Source organism: Oncorhynchus gorbuscha, linkage group LG21, assembly GCF_021184085.1.
Source record: "Oncorhynchus gorbuscha isolate QuinsamMale2020 ecotype Even-year linkage group LG21, OgorEven_v1.0, whole genome shotgun sequence".
Taxonomy (NCBI): Eukaryota; Metazoa; Chordata; class Actinopteri; order Salmoniformes; family Salmonidae; genus Oncorhynchus; species Oncorhynchus gorbuscha.
The window spans coordinates 47019954-47039455 of NC_060193.1; the positions used below are offsets into that span (position 1 = coordinate 47019954).

Consider the following 19502-nt stretch of genomic DNA (forward strand, 5'->3'; position numbering starts at 1 on the left):
AACAGAAGGGGGTTGGCAGGGGCAGGGGCAGTGGAAATGGAGGGGGCTTTAGTAGAATACATTTTCAACAGCGTGTGAATACTAATAGAGCTGAGTTGAGCAGACCTTGGTGGTGGCGTTTCGGAGACGAGACACGGCCACCGCAGAGAGATACCTGCCTTAATGAGACTGTTTTAGGGTATTAAGGACGGTGGAGACTGGGTAGCTGCTTGACAGGCCGCTCACTGCAGCTACTGCACTGTTTCTCCTTCAGCTTTCATCTCTAAATGAAAATGACCTTTTTGGAGTCTTGGGTGATCCAGAAGAGTTCAAAGATTAATGTCTAGTTCAAGCTTGTAAACCTGGATGTCTCAGCGGTCACACATTTGCCCCAATGTTAATTGAATCATATGCCGCTGATTGTATTGTTTGTTAGAGGGAATCCACTTCAAAGCTGGCCAGCCTACTAACACTTTCTTTTTGATCACTAATGATGCAGGTGGTGATAGTGTTTTTCCACTCTATTGGGGAGCCTTCAGATGACTGGAGAACGCACACAAGCCAAAGGTGCTGCAGTGACAAACGAGTGGCTGTGGTCTAATTGCCGATTCACCACATCCTAAGCGTAATGGCCTGTGCCCTCTATCCTATGGTGCACCTGTGAGCCCATAAGAGTAGGACAACTAATAACTGTTCAATTCTACTTTCAGTTTGCCTCCTCTAAATGCCCCGTGTACACAAGCACGAAGTGCCGCGCGGTGAAACACCGCTTCCCATTCATTTTCAACGGAAGGAAAGCGGTGAGAAGCAGAGAGGGCGGGGTAACGTGGTAGCCTACTTTTGCTGCTAAAATTATTTCAAAAAAAATAATTCAATACACAGAGGATGCTTTTTTTCCTCTCAAGAAAATGCAAAGAGCGCCATCTGCTGCTATTCCCATGTCCTGCAGGAGATGTTTCCTCCCACATTCTCGAGAAGATACTGTATGTCTGCTCTCAATTTATACTTCAAATATACAACATATGTGATTACATGCTTTCGGACAGGGACTGAAGTTGGTTTATTTCAAGTTTAAATTTCAACAAATTCTATCAAGTGAGAAAGAAGTGAACAAAACATGAAATATGTACAGCTGTCATAATACACAGAAAATAGAACAGACTGCATATAAATATAGGTACGGGAGGGATAAAACAATGACTGAAGCTAAACAAAAGAAGCATGCATTGTAAGTGGTTCACAAGGAATAGAACAGCCAAGCCAATATTACATCTGTGGAAAATACTGCCATTAAACTATTGGCTTTATTTACAGCAGCCTTAGGATGCATCCCAAATGGAACTTTATGCCCTATATAGGGCACTACTTTTGACAGAGTCCCATAAGACTCTGGTCAGATGTAGGGCACTAGGTAGGGAATAGGGTGCAACTTGGGAAATAACCTTGGTCTTCAACGCAACACATTTCCTGTATAATTCATGACATATAATACAGTATTTCAAAATGGGGGCAAAAAGAACAATTCAAAAGCAGTATTCAGAAGCTATTAGTATGGATTAATATTGCCAGGTGTACTGTAAAAAAAACAAAACAAGGCACAAGCAAATACACGCTCAAGATACATGGCTTGAGGATAATAGGGTTTGGTTTTTGATACAGGCCAGTGTGTGCACACAGCATACAATTACAGTATAGTATACAATGTTTGGTCTGTTAAATCAGCCCTAGCTTGGTAGCTGTGATGGATATCAATAGTGTGTGTGTGTGTGTGTGTGTGTGTGTGTGTGTGTGTGTGTGTGTGTGTGTGTGTGTGTGTGTGTGTGTGTGTGTGTGTGTGTGTGTGTGTGTGTGTGTGTGTGTGTGTGTGTGTGTGTGTGTGTGTGTGTGTGATATAATACAAGCTGACCAGACATTCATAGATTAGAAGCAATGTTTCTTCAACATAAAGTCAGAGTTGGGAATGTTAGTTAATCATTGAGGTTGCTGGGTATAATATTGCATGTTCCCTCACATGCAAATTAGGTCTCTCTCTGACTCTCTTTAACAACAAGTTTGTGAATCAATGATTAAAAGTACTGTACAAAACACTAATTTTGAGTTTCATTTTTGATTCAATTGCAACAGGCAGGTCTAACAAAAGAAATACTGTGTTTTGTATTTGACAACATTTTGGACTTGGTCATAGCCAATATTCCATCTAGTCTGTAGCTGATAAAATTGCTAAGAGTTCTCACATTTGAGAAAAAAATAAATCATTGTGCACTGTTACAGTACATTTTAACAGTCAATGTAGTGAAACTATACTACAGAAACAGTAAGGCCCGATAGTGTTCTCAGTAACACGCCACCTTTATCTGGACTTTCAACAAGGTTGGGCTCAATTCCTTTCAATCAAATCAGGAAGTAAACTGAAATTCCAATTTCATTTTTTAAATCCCCGTAGACAAGCATTGAGGAAAATTGGGAAATGAAATTTCTGAATGGATTGAATTGAAATGGAATTGACCCAAAATAAGTAGAGTAAAATACATTAGGTTTAACGCCATGATTAGTATTTCTAAAGCAGCAGTAACATTTCATAGGAGAGCTAAAAAATGGCATCTATACATTTCAAACAAGGCCGGTTAACTTACAATGGTAATTTACAGTGATTTGACAAAGAAAGTTCATCCAAGTAGTTGGATTTTATGTTACTAATTCATTATTGCTGGATTCAATTCAAAAGACTATTTATTTATTTTTTTGCCTCCTATGTCTTTAAATGGTAAAGATTTTTTGTTGAGCACTGGCACTTACAATGTCCTTAGATTCTCGACTAATACGTCAGATTGTCAAGGTGTTTATACTATATGACAAATAGGTATTGCCATTATTTTGTTCTTAGACAAAAATATTTCACATTTGAAAATTCTAGGACTCGTCATTACGGTTTTACATTGCAAGAATACTTCAGATCCCAGTAGTTTTGACTCATTACAACGTGCCCGAATGTTAAAGCACAAAAAAACAGCAGACTCAAAACCTCGACCAACTCTACCAATAACTCCCCTTTCATAATAACATATTGTAATCCTTGTGAAAATGGAAAATATTCCTTCACAAGTTGTTGGGGCCCAAACCACACAGTCAACACAGGTGTAACACATAGGCAGTTTTACAGAGGCTTTTCAATACAGCTTTTCACTGCATGTACTAATCATTGGCCAGCCAAATGATCTTCTCCCACTAACGGAAATGAACGTTTTTAGATTCTCACTAACTGAGAAATTCTACAAGGATTATTCTTTAAATACAGGCTTAAAAACATCGCATCGTCACCAAGAACAAATTCTTCAGGCGCCAAATACTATGGAATAATTACTATCAAAATCGCCATTTTTAAATTGCCCCTTTACAAATAACCAAACACGTTTCCAAATAAGCCTCTCTGTCCATTGTGAGAAGGAACACTAGAGGCAATGAGGCGGTCGTGTACAGAGCGACACTCGGCTTCCATCAACATCAAAACCTTTCAGACGGTTTAAAAAGGACTCAGGTTTCCTTCAAAGCTCTTTACATTCATTTGACTGGGTGTGAAGTAGTGTTGCATTCAAATCTTAATAAAATGTGGAATTAAAAGTATTTACAAGACGACAAAACAGAGGGAAATAAAATGTTGATTGTGACAGGCATAGGGTTTCCCAACCAGGAACAGCCTACAGCCTTTATTATAATACATTAAAAACGACAAGGAGGTCTGGAAAGAAAGATTGAGGCACAACTGTTTCCCTATCTGGGTCGCGTTCATTAGGGCACGCCATGGAAAATATTTCAAAACGGTAAAAATATAATACAATTAGTGTTTCTGATTGGACCAGTAGTCCACGCAGTCCCTTCCTGTTTCAGTCTGTTTTGCACCGTTTGGTGCCCTATGAACACAACCCTGTACTGTATGTACCTGCACATACACACGGATGGAGCCGGAGGGTCATGTTCATTAGTATGAGGAGATGTCTGAGGAGCTGCTACTGTTGCTGGTGGACGTCTGGGCTCTCTTTATGTACAGGTTCAGCAGCTTCATCTGGTGGGATAGTAAAGACGCTGAATGAAACCAACCCTTCCTAACACGACGTTTCAAGACATTGAAAAACATTCTGCAACCTGTAGATCTTGAAAAAAAAACAGAAGGGAATTAAAAGACATTGATTGTCTACATCCCAAATTGCGCCCTATTTCCTAGTGCACCACGTAGGGAATAGGGTGCCATTTGAGAGCGAACCAGACAGGGTGCTGAGATGAGACGGTAGTGTACCTTGCTTCCTGTGAGCTGGGCCAGGTAGGGCTTCAGCTCTTCACCAATGACAGAGTAGACAGCCACCAGACAGAACACACTGGCCTTCCTCACACTGCTCTCTGTGTTGTCATACCCCTGTACACAGAGAGACATCAGAACAATATTAGACATACTCTGAATACACCAAACATTAGGAACACCTTCCTAATATTGAGTTTCTGCCCCCCCAATGTTTCTATTGAAAGTAGATACATTCCAAGTGCTTCTATTGGAAGTAGATACATTCCAAGTGTTTCTTTTGGAAGTAGATACATTCCAAGTGCTTCTATTGGAAGTAGATACCTTCCAAGTGCTTCTATTGGAAGTAGATACATTCCAAGTGCTTCTTTTGGAAGTAGATACATTCCAAGTGCTTCTTTTGGAAGTAGATACATTCCAAGTGCTTCTATTGGAAGTAGATACATTTCAAGTGCTTCTATTGGAAGTAGATACCTTCCAAGTGTTTATATTGGAAGTAGATACCTTCCAAGTGCTTCTATTGGAAGTAGATACATTCCAAGTGTTTCTTTTGGAAGTAGATACATTCCAAGTGCTTCTATTGGAAGTAGATACCTTCCAAGTGCTTCTTTTGGAAATAGATACATTCCAAGTGCTTCTATTGGAAGTAGATACATTCCAAGTGCTTCTATTGGAAGTAGATACATTCCAAGTGCTTCTATTGGAAGTAGATACATTCCAAGTGTTTATATTGGAAGTAGATACATTTCAAGTGCTTCTATTGGAAGTAGATACATTCCAAGTGCTTCTATTGGAAGTAGATACATTCCAAGTACTTCTATTGGAAGTAGATACATTCCAAGTGCTTCTATTGGAAGTAGATACATTCCAAGTGTTTATATTGGAAGTAGATACATTTCAAGTGCTTCTATTGGAAGTAGATACATTCCAAGTGCTTCTATTGGAAGTAGATACATTTCAAGTGCTTCTATTGGAAGTAGATACATTCCAAGTGTTTATATTGGAAGTAGATACATTTCAAGTGCTTCTATTGGAAGTAGATACATTCCAAGTGCTTCTATTGGAAGTAGATACATTCCAAGTGTTTATATTGGAAGTAGATACATTCCAAGTGCTTCTATTGGAAGTAGATACATTCCAAGTGCTTCTATTGGAAGTAGATACATTCCAAGTGCTTCTATTGGAAGTAGATACATTCCAATTGCTTCTATTTGAAGTAGATACATTCCCAGTGTTTCTATTTGAAGTAGATACATTCCAAGTGCTTCTATTGGAAGTAGATATATTCCAAGTGCTTCTATTGGAAGTAGATATATTCCAAGTGCTTCTATTGGAAGTAGATACATTCCAAGTGTTTATATTAGACATAGATACATTCCAAGTGCTTCTATTGGAAGTAGATACATTCCAAGTGCTTCTATTGGAAGTAGATACATTCCCAGTGTTTCTATTTGAAGTAGATACATTCCAAGTGCTTCTATTGGAAGTAGATATATTCCAAGTGCTTCTATTGGAAGTAGATATATTCCAAGTGCTTCTATTGGAAGTAGATACATTCCAAGTGCTTCTATTGGAAGTAGATACATTCCAAGTGTTTATATTAGAAGTAGATACATTCCAAGTGTTTATATTAGAAGTAGATACATTCCCAGTGTTTCTATTTGAAGTAGATACATTCCAAGTGCTTCTATTGGAAGTAGATACATTCCAAGTGATTCCACGTCAACCAATCAGTAAGTACATCAATAAATCAACCAATGGACTAACCAATCAGTCAACTTGATCTATAAAGCCCTTTTTACCTGCAGTAGTCCTGGTATGATGTCAGGCAGCAGCTGGTGCAGGGACTCCTTGGTGATGCGTTCGATCACCTTGGTCTGCATCTTGATGGAAGCCAGGTTGATGGGGTAGTCAGCTGTCTGGACGATGGGACACAGCACCTTGATACACTGTTCTGGGTGGATGGAGCCGGCCAGGGTGGAGGCTGACTCCTCTGCTGCCCGCACAACCTGGGTAGTGAGGGAAGGGTGGAGTGAGGGGCGTGAAATGTTTGATCATGGAATGGGATCATTTTGGTTTACTGACAGAGAAGGGTACATGGACAGTACCAGTCAAAAGTGTGGACACGGCTACTCATTCAAGGGTTTTTCTTTATTTTTAAAAACTATTTTCTACATTGTAGAATAATACTGAAGGCATCAAAACTATGAAATCTTGTAGTAACCAAGACAGTGTTAAACAAATCAAAATATGTTTTATGTTTGAGATTCTTCAAAGTAGCCACCTTTTGCCTTGATGACAGCTTTGTGCAAGAGTGCATACATTCTACATATGGGTGGTCCCGGGGATCGAACCCACTACCCTGGCGTTACAAGCGCCATGCTCTACCAACTGAGCTACAGAAGGACCATAAACAACTTACACAAAAAAACTAACACATCATCACAGAGTTGAAAGCTGTTAATTCAAGAAGTGTAGACTTAGCATGTCCTCTAAAGCAGAGCCTCATAGACGGAGAGAGCCAGTGAGAGCTACCTCTTTGTGGGAGTCTTTGTGTAGCTCCAGGGTCTTCATGATGGTGAGTTCTGCGTAGTTCTTGAAGCGGGCCGGCTGGTTGCGTAAGATCTCCTTCAGCACTCGTAGCGCCAGTGCCCGGATGGTGTGCTGCAGGTTGGGGGAGAAGGACACGACATGATCAGAGACAGTGGAAGGAAGAACAGTGGATTCAAGCATCAGATTGTGGCATTGCTCCTAAAACAGAGTTAACTTGGTTGATTGCTGTTGTTAAAGTAGTTTTTCTTCCTCTCTCTCTATCCATCCATTTATCCAGTCCTTACATCTTGGTCTGACAGAGTCTCCAGCAGCAGGAGCAGCATGGTTTTGAAGTGTTCCTCCCACACTGCCAGGCTGTCCTCCCGGGCTATCTTCAGCAGCTCCACCAGGGCTCCCCTCCTCTCCTCTGGCCTCTCACTGGGGTTAGACAGCTCCTTCAGCAGCTCACCCACCTTTCAACGACCACAATAGATATTAGTCAGTGATATTTAGTGATCTATAGAATTACATATAGATCACTAAATGGAATTTAATAGGACCTCCATGTCCGTGACTTCAAAGTGTTATTATGTAGCTATTGTAAAACATAGAAAACATTGTCAAATTAATTCAGTCAATCACCAGTCCCAGCTGCTCCGCAGGGGAACTGTTCTTGGTGTGCAGCATCTTGTTTTCTCCACCACACTCTTGGCGGCCTGCGAGGAAGAGGGTTGGGGGGTCTCCCTTACAGTTAATATATAGCTTATTATAAACAGGGTGGTTCAAGCCACGAATGCTGATTGGCTGACAACCGTATACCACGGGTATGACAAAACGTGTATTTTTACAGCTCTAATTACGTTGGTAACCAGTTTATAACAGAAAAAAGGCACCTCAGGTGTTTATGTTATATACCACACCTGGGCCTTATTGCTTAAATGTATTATGACCATCCAAAATGGCACCCTATTCTCTATACAGCTCACTACTTTTGACCAGAGGTGGTCAAATGTAGTGCACTATATAGGGAATAGGGTGCCATTTCAGAAAAGTAGCATAGGGAACAGGGTGCCATTTCAGACCCTTGAGACAGCCTCACCATCTCGAAGCTGCTCCACGTCGTCCTCGTACACAGTCTCTCTCAGGGCAGCCTTGTCGTAGGCGCTGATGGTGTCAGAGTAGTTGTAGGGGTTGTAGTCGCGGCCCCGGGGGCCGGAGAAGGAACGGGGGGAGGGGGTGTTGAGTAGGGAGGTCTTGTTGTCCAGGGCCGTGCGACCCCCGGGCCCCTCCACCACGTCGGCACCAGAGTGTGATGCTGTTCCAACACCCGGCTGAGGAGAAACAAGACTATTGTTAAAACGTGACATAACAAACATTTTTATAAAACTACAACTAAATGTATGTCCATGTCCATTCTAGAGAAAATAAATATATTGACCAGAGAACAGTTGCCAAACAAGTGCACTTGTTCAATCCCCCCTCTGGATTTAAAAGGAATGGGCTGTTGGAAGATACTCCCTCTTTCTAGGGAGTTTTTCCCAGCCACCGTGCTTCTACACCTGCATTGCTTGCTGTTTGGGGTTTTAGGCTGAGTTTCTGTACAGCACTTTGAGATATCAGCTGATGCACAAAGGGCTATATAAATACATTTGATTTGATTTGATTCTAGTCCATTCTAACAATCCAAATCTTTTAAATTAATGAGGGAGGGAGTGAGTGGAGAATAGTAGGGAATTGCCCAAGCCTCTCACCGTGTCCTCTCTCTTGCCTCTGCCCGGCTCCATGAGGTCCTCCTGACTGCGGAAGCTGAAGTTCTGGATGGCCTCAGTGACGCCTCGCAGGGAACTATAGATCTGATCGGTGTTCAGGTTCTCTGTGTCGTTCTCCAACATGCTTCAGGTCACACCGGGAGGGGAGGGTTATTATTCAAGTAGGACACCAATATACAACACCACCACAGGAAGAAGACTTCTGCCCAGTGGGAAAAGCGGGGGGCTGGTTGAAACGACACCATTTTATTTACCTAGTATGTAAAGATGTCATTTCAAGCAGTTTATCCCGCTACACGACCATCCTTTTCATATAAAAGATCAACCGTGCTTAACAGTACGTGTTGACAGAGAGAGTGGAACAGGCTGGTGAGTCAAGGTGTTAATGTGGTGAACTGCTGCTGCGGAATGGAGGGGAAAAAGGAAGTGAAAGGAAAAACAAACTAGACCGTGGGGTGGGGACAAACCACGGGTGACACAGCTATGTGACATTGTACCTGGGGGAGTAAGCACTCCGTAGGGTCTTGAGGGAGGGGGCAGCAGGGGTGGAGGAGAGAGAAGGGAAGGGAGGGGGGTACTTTGACAGGCCATCAGCACTCCAACCCCATAGCCGGCTGTAACGTACACAGAGCACGGCAAGGGAGGGTAAGAGGGAGGAAGGGAAAGAAAAGGGGGGAATAGAGTCGCAAGGGAGAAAAAGAGAAACGTGAGGAGGGAACAGTGCGGAGAGGGGGGACTGCTTGTTGTCGTTGTTAGTAGCAATGTAACTAACTTCTATGGTGTGTTGGGGACCAGGTATTAAAGGTCAGACCTACCTGGGAGAGAGCCCCCCATGGGAGCAGTTGGTGGGAGAGGTGAGGGGGCTGCTGCGACTGCTGGGGTGGCGAGGTGGGGGAGGAGTACGTCCCATGGTGCTACTGGGAGAAGCCTGCGGATCACACAGAAATCGGAGAAAGTACAGTACATTATAACCTGGGTGGTTCGAGCCCTGAATGGTGATTGGCTGACAGCTGTAGTACATTACCCGTATACCACAGGTAAGACAAAACATGTATTTTTACTGCTCTAATTACATTGGTAACCAATAGCAATAAGGCACCTCAGGGGTTTGTGGTATATGACCAATACACCACGGCTAAGGGCTGTATCCGGGCACTCTAAGAACAGCCCATAACCGTGTTATATTGGCCATATAACACACCTCCTCTGTCTTTATTGCTTAATTATATAATGCTATCCCAGTATATTTAGATTACAATACAACTATTGTCCATGTGACAGCATGCCAGTGAGAAGATGTTCAGTGTATTCGAGAGGACCTTCCTGAGCAAATGCGTTATTCAAGTTGCCCTGTGTAAATTCACTGCTCATCTTCTCATGGCGAGTAGATATTTGGGACACAGCCATTTCATCCCTGCTCAGTCTCATCCTCTCGACGATGTGGATTTACACGTGAACGTCAGAGTCAGGTCTTACCACTCTGGTGTTGCTGGAGTTCCGCAGGTGGCTATGCAGCAGTTTAGTGGCTCCGTCCTGGAAGGTCTTGGGCAGGGCCCCCAGCAGCATGGTGAACTCTGGGGTGTTCAGCTCAAACAAGGCGATCAGAACCACCTGAGCCGCCTGGGGATTAAAGGGTCACAGAGAGGTCAATGGCTAGAGGTCATCAAAGAGGGCGTTCACTTTTTCCCAGTAACATCGACATATGATATCACCCAATAATGTGCATTTCAAGGTAATTTCTGACGCTTAAGAGAAGCGACGGAACAGTCGACAAGCCCATTCTGCTCTTACGGAACCATCAGTCAATGGATTTACAAATACATGAGCCAATAAACATTGCACAGAAATACAGTAGCACATATTTGTTTAGGTTCCGTTAGCATTCAGTTAGTCAGGCGAGTTAAAACCATTGTCAGTTCTTGTAAAACAGTTAAAAACCCGTATCAATGTTTCTCTCGTGTGAATCCCATGCATGTCGGTCAACCAAACCTGGTCAACGCAGATAAACAAGACAAGAACCATGAGGAACAACTAACAGCAGCACAGGCTACTATCAAAACGCAATATTACCACACATTCAGAGCCATTATGTTGCCCATTCCCACCCCGTCGCTTAAAGGGGCAATCTGCAGTTGCTAGATGAATGTTTTGACTTCTACGTGAATTGTATATGCACCCATTGATTCTTGAACTTAAATGCCTCATGAGCTCAGCTCAACTGTCGTACGCCATCAGAATCCTAAATGTAAGCTTGTTCAACGCCTCCGTTTGTAAACAAAGTCAATGTAAACAAACCCGGTATAGCCTCAAAACATAGTTAAAACTATCATTTTGATATCATGCATGGCCAGTCCTTGCATCCCTAGCTCTATGAATTTGAGAGTGGTTGCATTTCTCCAGCCCAATCGCTCAGCTTTGTAGCGAAACAGTGGTGGGGTCCACACCTTCGTTATCATTTCAACTGCTGATTGCCACTTTAACATTCACTCATTATGAAGAAACCTTTGAAAGTAGAAACAACTGTTATGGCTCATTCAGAGCCAATTCAGTCCTCAATCCCACCCCTGCACTGTCCTTTACATCCCCAGTTATAAAGCAGAAACAACTCTGTGTGCCAGCAAGGCGAAGTTGTGTTAGAGACAGAGAGCCCAGGCTTGAGGAAGTTATGTGAGGCAGACTGCAGACCGTGCAGCTGACTGATGGGTCGGGGGGCTCTACTACCTGCTTGCACCTCTCCTCCACGTTCCCCTCTCCAGGTAGAGAGGCTACGGTGGTGCTGGGCCTGCCTGACAACTCCTCACCTGCCCAGCTATGGTGGAAGCTCTGGGGTCGGGGGTCCACCGACAGGTAGGTTGGGGAAATTATCAGTTTACATTTTTTTTTAAATTAAAACAACCAAAAATGGATGAAGCCAGCAAACAATAGTTATTTTGGAGCTTTGGATGATCAGTTGAAAATTGTCCAGCTGGTTAAATCTGGGACATTTACAGAAATGCTGATTAATGTGCATTGTCCCTGTGAAATATAAAGTCAATTCAAAGAAAAGTGCCTGACGCTTTGCTATGGAAACAAACCCAACTCTGCCCACCTTCCGGACGTCGGAGCTCTTTGGTTCCGTGGTCCAGGTGATGATGCGGGAGACGGCCAGGCGCGTCTCGCTGGAGTTGACAAAGTCTGCGGGGTCCATTTGACGGGCCAGGCACTCAATGTACCTCAGGATGGCCACCTTGACCTTCAGGTTGGGGGTCTGGGTCTGGTCCACGATGAAACGCATCAGGATGTTAAACTGCTGGTCGAACGGGAACGAGTCCCTGGGAAAGAGAGAGGAAAAGAAATAGAAAAGGGCATGAGATGGGAGGGATTGATCCACTAGAACAGGGATCAGCAACTAGATTCAGGCAACGGGACGATTGTTTTTGCTGAATGGATTTTCAGGGGGCCGGTACATAATTACTCATCACTTGTAGACTGCAAATTGACTGCAAGAAGACCAAACAGATATAATATTTGACTAAAACATAGTTGGTGGAATTGTGCTGAAAAGCAAGAAGTGGGGAAAAAGACCTGTGTGAGAACAGAAACAGAGATGACGCTTTAGTTCTGACCTGGTGACGTCCAGAGCCTTCTGGACCTTGGCCTGTACGGAACCCAGGAGGTCAGCTCCCATCTTCTTCAGCAGCTGGGTGAGCAGGACAAACAGCCAGTCCTGCACGTCCTCTCTGTGCAGGGTGATGAAGTCTACCAGGGTCTCCAGAAACATGCTGAACACCTGAGATCAGACACAGTGACCACCCAGTCAGTCACTCAATAATAGGCTATAGGTATTTGTTCATTGTTAATGATTATTACAGTAGGACAACATACAGAACAACAATAATTCATCAATCTGAATAGTCGGATTCGATTGCATTACTATTCAAAAAGGTGTCGGACAAAAACACTTACTCGCTGATGTTACAAGTCCACCGCAAAGACCACCATGCGACACAAAAACAGACCGTTAGTTAGTACAGTAACTACATTAGCTTCACGTCAGAACACAGGTAATATCAGACATGGGGCGTTTCTATTGTGGGCTCACCTTGCTGTGTGGGTCAGCAAACATCCTTGTGAAGATCTCACACAATCGCTTCAGCTCCACACGACTGAGACACACGAGCGGGGGGAAAAAGGTAAGGCGATCAATCGCACAACACCTTTTGGTTTCAGACAGATTTTTCATCTAGAGGACAGTTGTCTCGGTGACGTCCTCAAATGCATCACATTACAAAAGTTCAAAAACAGACGGTCTCTATCCCACCTGAGAATTCTCTGGCTAACGAGCAGGTTCTGTAGTCCCAGCAGCCCCTCCTTCCTCTCAGACCAGTTGGAACTGGCACAGTGGTTCAGCACCTCGGCCACGTCCTCCGTCTGTCTCATGTAGTGGGGCGGGCCGCCGTTCCGCGAGCCATACGAGCGCTCAGAGCAGGCGCTGCTGGCGTCGCTGTTCGCGTCGTCGTCTGAGTAGATCCCCGGGGACTCGTACCGCCGTCTGACTGGCCGCCGCTGGAGGGGTCAAGGGTTACGAGGTCAAATGTTTGTGCGGGTACATACACAGCGTGCTCACTAAATTATGCCACCGAGTGAAGAGAAATCGATGACACTTCCTGTTCAACAAGCTGCCATAAGATTCGAGAGGCAAATATGAGTCAACATAGACGTAAATCAAAACAAAATGTCCCCCCGAGAGAAAAAGCCGTCAAAGCTATTATGATCAACATACGCTATGATTCAGATGGTAAAGAAGATAGAGAATCTAAGTCGCACGTGACGAGGTAAACATCCACCTTGTTGTTCCTGGCGTCGCCTAGTAACAGGGCGTCGGCTACAGCTGCCTCCACCTCGGTCCCAGTGTTGAGGATCCTCATGGCGTTGACAGAGGCCGAGATACGGGCCTGGTGGGCCAGACCTAGACGCTCTGGAGGAAACAGAGATATTATAATACTTTTAGAATACTATTGCAGTATTATTAGGAGCACAGTAATACAGTATTACAAAGGAAAAGCAGTCGACCTATAAACTAAAATGGGGAGTAAAAGTCATGGGGGGAAAACAAATGAAGCAAATTACATCAGCAGGTCATGAGAAACTCAAGAGAAGATACTGTGTATAGCACAAAATAATAATATGATGAATTGAAGTTTTATTTTACAGCACAGTATAAGGACCAATAAAAACAAACGCGTACTAACAAAAACAGTGAAACAAAACAACACAGATTGACTTGAAAAATAAGACTCATCCAAACTGAAATAAGGAGGATGCTCAGCTCTCTGTCGTCCCCTGTGGGTGATTGAGGTGAACTGCACCATGGAACACTGACATGCCATTTGTCTGGTCTAATAGAGACATGCAGGACAGGTCACCTGAGTGGCCCACAGACTCAGCCGAGTGGAGAGCACTGGTGGAGCGGGAGACACGTCTGGATGCTAGAGGAGGAACATGGGAGGGAGTGGGGGGGGGATACTTTATTTGGATAGTCCATCTACTAACCCTAACCCCTACCCTAACCCTTACCCTAACGCTTATTCTAAATCTAAACGTAACCTTAGCAACCAGTTGCTTATCAATAGATAGTATGACCCTCTATACAGCTACAGATGGAAAACCCGGACTATCCAAATAAAGTCTGACCAGGAAGTGAAGTTAGACACTTCTACAACTCATACAGTACATGCCTGTCAACCTGAGGAGGAGGTATTCTACCATGTGACGACGCTAACCGGCTTCATGCAAACATTGGCGCCAAGAATGCTGAGAGGCATCCCGGCATTGGACACAAAGGCTCTGATCGCAAGTCTATAAGCTGACAGCGGACACCAGCGTCAACTCATCCCATGTCATCAAAGACTCTGGCATGATTAGTAAAATAAAAAATGTTGTTGTCACTCAGGAGTGAAAGGGGAAATTTGAAGGACAAGTAAAAGGCATGCAGAAGATGGAAGCAGAAGAGGTTCGTTTCAGTTGATTTTCTTGTGGTCTGATGATGGCCTTTGTGTTCTACTCTAGATAGGGCTAGTCAGGGTTCAGGCCCCCGGCAACCAGCCACTGAGGGTCTTGGTGGCTATGGACTCTGGGCTGGGCACGTTACTATACTGTACTCACCCAGAGGAGAGAATCCCCGAGCGGGGCTGGTATCTCGGCTGCTCTCCCTAGAGGTGTCCCTGCTGCAGCCCTGACTCATGCTGGGCCGGGGGATACGACTCCTCGCTAGCATAGTGGTGGTGGTGGGGGGGGGACACACACAGCGAGAGAGAGCAGCAGGAGGAAGAAAGAGCTTTATAACACACAGCCAGATAGACAGTCCAACACACTCAGAGAGAGAGAGCTCAGCGGAGGTAGAGGAGGAGTTGAGTTAGCCAGAACAGAGGAGGAGACAAGGTTGCACTCAGTGTCAGACAGGAGATTAGGTGGTTCAGAGAGCAGAGAGGTTGGAGAGGAGGAGTACAGCTGTAGAAGGCTGTTTTCTGTCCTTCGTGTGTCTGTGTGTGTTGTCCTTCCTGGTCCTTACCCAGGCCTGATCTGTCTGGACTGGTGTCTCGGCTGCAGCCATGGCTGCGGGGGACTTTAGGCCTCCTTTCTGCTGGCGTTGTCCCTGCAGTGGCCCTGGAGATCCTGCCGTATGTATGGCTCAGGAGACGACCAGGGGAGCCAGAACGACTGCCAGCTGCAACACGACATAGCATGGTGTACTTATAAAGGGAGAAGAATGCATACCGACACAATGCTGAAAATGTGGTAAAAATGTCAAACAATTGCTCCAGATCAGTGTTTCTTGATCCCGGGGACCCATAGGTGCACATATTTGTTTTTGCCCTGGCACTACATACCCGATTAAAAGTTTGATGACTTGATTAGTGGAATCAGGGCCAAATCAGATATGTGCACCTATGGGTCCCCGGGATCAAACACTGATATAGAAACCGTGTGTATTTTTTAATTCCGGCATGATGGACATATATCGGAGGAAGATACTCACGTTGAGACACTGACACCATTTTGGCTCGACTCCTCCCCCTACTGTCTATGACAGAGGGACTGGCCCCCACGCCTCCCCGAACTCGTTCTCCTGGTACGCACACGGCCTGGAAGTGAGAGAGAGAGAGAGAGAGACAGAGAGACAGAGAGACAGAGAGAGAGAGAGACACAGAGAGAGCGAGAGACACAGAGAGAGAGAGACACAGAGAGAGAGAGAGACAGAGAGATAGAGACACAGAGAGATAGAGACACAGAGAGAGAGACACACAGAGAGAGAGACACACACAGAGAGAGAGACACACAGAGAGAGAGACACACACAGAGAGAGAGACACACACAGAGAGAGAGACACACACAGAGAGAGAGACACACACAGAGAGAGAGACACACACACAGAGAGAGACACACACACAGAGAGAGAGACAGAGAGAGAGACACACACAGAGAGAGAGACAGAGAGAGAGACACACACAGAGAGAGAGACAGAGAGAGAGAGAGAGACAGAGAGAGAGACACACACACAGAGAGAGACACACACAGAGAGACACAGAGACAGAGAGAGACAGAGAGAGACAGAGAGAGAGACACAGAGAGAGAGACACACAGAGACAGTGATAGAAAGAGACAGTGATAGAGAGAGACACAGAGACAGAGACAGAGAGAGACAGAGAGAGAGACAGAGAGAGAGACACACAGAGACAGTGATAGAGAGCGACAGTGATAGAGAGCGACAGTGATAGAGAGAGACAGTGATAGAGAGAGACAGTGATAGAGAGAGACAGTGATAGAGAGCGACAGTGATAGAGAGCGACAGTGATAGAGAGCGACAGTGATAGAGAGCGACAGTGATAGAGAGAGACAGTGATAGAGAGAGACAGTGATAGAGAGAGACAGTGATAGAGAGAGACAGTGATAGAGAGAGACAGTGATAGAGAGAGAGGTCGGGGAGGGAGAAAACAGACTTCAACTTCACGTGGCACAGACCCATTCAACCGCAGACACACCCAGCTCGGCGACACCAACCCTCATCACCTACAGTCAGAGACTTCATACATAGACCACACAGAAACAGAGACACACTCGCTAGTCTATACTTGCAGGTAGCTACCAGCCATTACAACAGACACATGCACTCAAATCTCGATTAAGCTGGTTCGAGAAATCTCAAGTCACAAATGTCTCATCCTCTATAAAAAAAATGTTTCATCTCAACATATTCCCTCACCACAATAGATACAAATATAGAAACATAATTCACAACAAGTATATTTCAGTATTCTGTTCTAGGTAGGACAATGGATCATTCAGGGGAAAAGGAGAGTACAGCACAACATGACTTCATGAAATTAGAGTTAAACAGGCAACGATAAAGGTCAATAACCCGACAGACACTGAGGCTGCCCGTCTTTACAGTCACGTGAGTTGGACAGATCTATTTGTGGATACAATCAATGTATCGGTCTCCTCTCTGGCTACCAACGCCAGTCCTGATGACCCAGTTCAACGTAGTTCTACCATGCAGACAGTCCATGCAGAGTTCCACAGATGAGCACCGTAATTCAACGACGTAGCACACCACAAAGACGACCACTGTAAACATGGTGCAGTACATTACACAGACCAAAAGGGGACAGAGAAATCTGGATGAAGTCCTCCAGCTCCCACACAAACACACAGTTAGCCATCTCATCTTACCCACTGGTCTAAAGTTACCAGGTGTGTTGTCTAAGGGCAAAAACAAGAGGAGGAGAGTCCAGGAGAGAAAGGTTAGCAGAAGTTAGCAGGATAATCCCCATATGGAAGACTGAGGGAGGTTACAAGAATTTGGAAAGGCCTTAAGATGTATTTTAATCATCATATTTAATTAATAATAAAAAATAAAAGAGTTAAATAGAAATGAGGTTTCAATCTCCATGCTATGGTCCTATATCCCTCGTAGTCAGTAAAAGCGTCTGCGAGGGTATGAGGCTCATAGAAAGAGTATTATAAATGGGGTATGAGGCTCATAGAAAGAGTATTATAAATGGGGTATGAGGCTCATAGAAAGAGTATTATAAATGGGGTATGAGGCTCATAGAAAGAGTATTATAAACTGGGTATGAGGCTCATAGAAAGAGTATTATAAACTGGGTATGAGGCTCATAGAAAGAGTATTATAAACGGGGTATGAGGCTCATAGAAAGAGTATTATAAATGGGGTATGAGGCTCATAGAAAGAGTATTATAAATGGGGTATGAGGCTCATAGAAAGAGTATTATAAATGGGGTATGAGGCTCATAGAAAGAGTATTATAAACAGGGTATGAGGCTCATAGAAAGAGTATTATAAACAGGGTGATTCAAGCCCTGAATGCTGATTGGCTGACAGCTAAGATACATCAGACCCTATACCACATAAATGACAAAACATTTATTTTCTACTGTTCTAATTACGTTGGTAAGTTTATAATAGCAATACGGCACCTCAGGGGTTTGTGATATATGACCAATATACCACGGCTAAGGGCTGTTCCAGGGACACATAAGAACAGCCCTTAGCCGTGGTATATTGGCCATATACCACAAACCCCTCGGACCTTACTGTTTAATTAGAACACACACAAAGACAGAACACATGATTTTGGTTCACCTAGAGAGGCATAGGAGCCGGGTGGCAGAGCCGAGGCAGCGCTGAAGGGGGCGGGCGAGGCGGGCACGGGAGTCATCCTGGTTTTGGCACTAGCGGTGGCAGCAGCGTTCACGTCCACGTCGCTACGGGAACGCTGGAGAGAGACCGGGGTGGAGGGACCTCTGGAGGGAGCCGCTTTCGCTTCGGGGAGAAGAGTGAAGGGAAGAGAGGGAGGAGAGGAAACAGAGAGGGAGAAGAGAGGAACAACGGTTAACAGCCAAGTTCTCCACCCAAACGTATTTCATAAAGAGAGGAAAGAGAGGGTGAGAAAAGAGGGAAAGTTAACAGTCATTAACCAAACTCACGATGTAAGTCGTAACGTCACGTGCACAAGTACAGTGAAATGCCTTTCTTGCAAACTCTAAACCCAACAATGCAGTGATCAACATCAATGTAGTACCACAAATAACACGGAGGTAGAACCAAAACAAGAAGAACGCCAGAAAGTAAGACGCTACATACAGGGTCAGTTCCAATACTAGATTTACAATGTGCAGGGACACTGGATAGATTAGCTGTTGTTGTCTCACCTGTTGTTTTAGCTACCTATCCCAATCAACACCTGCGATTACTGTATGCCTCGCTGTATGTCTCTCTCAAATGTCAATATGCCTTGTATACTGTTGTTCAGGTTAGTTATCATTGTTTTAGTTTACAATGGAGCCCCTAGTTCCACTCCTCATACCTCCGATACCTCCGTTGTCCCACCTCCCACACATGCGGTGACCTCACCCATTACAACCAGCATGTCCAGAGATACAACCTCTCTTATCATCACCCAGTGCCTGGGCTTACCTCCGCCGTACCCTCACCCCACCATACTCCTGTCTGCGCATTATGCCCTGAATATATTCTACCATGCCTAGAAATCTGCTCCTTTTATTCTTTGTCCCCAACGCTCTAGGCGACCAGTTTTGATAGCCTTTAGCCGCACCCTCATACTACTCCTCCTTTGTTCCGCGGGTGATGTGGAGGTAAACCCAGGCCCTGCATGTCCCCAGGCACCCTCATTTGTTGACTTCTGTGATCGAAAAAGTCTTGGTTTCATGCATGTCAACATCAGAAGTCTCCCTAAGTTTGTTTTACTCACTGTTTTAGCACACTCTGCCAACCCTGATGTCCTCGCCGTGTCTGAATCCTGGCTTAGGGAGGCCACCAAAAATTCTGAGATTTCCATACCCAACTATAACATTTTCCGTCAAGATAGAACTGTCAATGGGGGACGAGTTGCAGTCTACTGCAGAGA

The 19502-nt window shown here is 44.6% G+C and overlaps 1 pseudogene across 1 annotated transcript in view; it reads right to left on the bottom strand.

Moving 5' to 3' along the window:
• Positions 1-1020: 1020 nt before the first annotated feature.
• LOC124008880 overlaps positions 1021-19502 on the bottom strand; it is a 39235-nt pseudogene continuing 20753 nt past the window's right edge. The window contains exons 18-38 of the transcript XR_006834175.1: positions 18218-18397; positions 15590-15695; positions 15122-15277; positions 14716-14820; positions 13977-14039; positions 13398-13528; positions 12872-13116; positions 12653-12716; positions 12517-12519; positions 12177-12340; positions 11660-11882; positions 10048-10191; positions 9387-9499; positions 8554-8695; positions 7902-8133; positions 7445-7518; positions 7108-7275; positions 6806-6934; positions 6073-6279; positions 4271-4387; positions 1021-4039 (exon numbers count right to left, since the gene is read on the bottom strand). The product of XR_006834175.1 is annotated as a CLIP-associating protein 1-B-like (transcript). The remainder of the gene's footprint in view (positions 4040-4270; positions 4388-6072; positions 6280-6805; positions 6935-7107; positions 7276-7444; positions 7519-7901; positions 8134-8553; positions 8696-9386; positions 9500-10047; positions 10192-11659; positions 11883-12176; positions 12341-12516; positions 12520-12652; positions 12717-12871; positions 13117-13397; positions 13529-13976; positions 14040-14715; positions 14821-15121; positions 15278-15589; positions 15696-18217; positions 18398-19502) is intronic.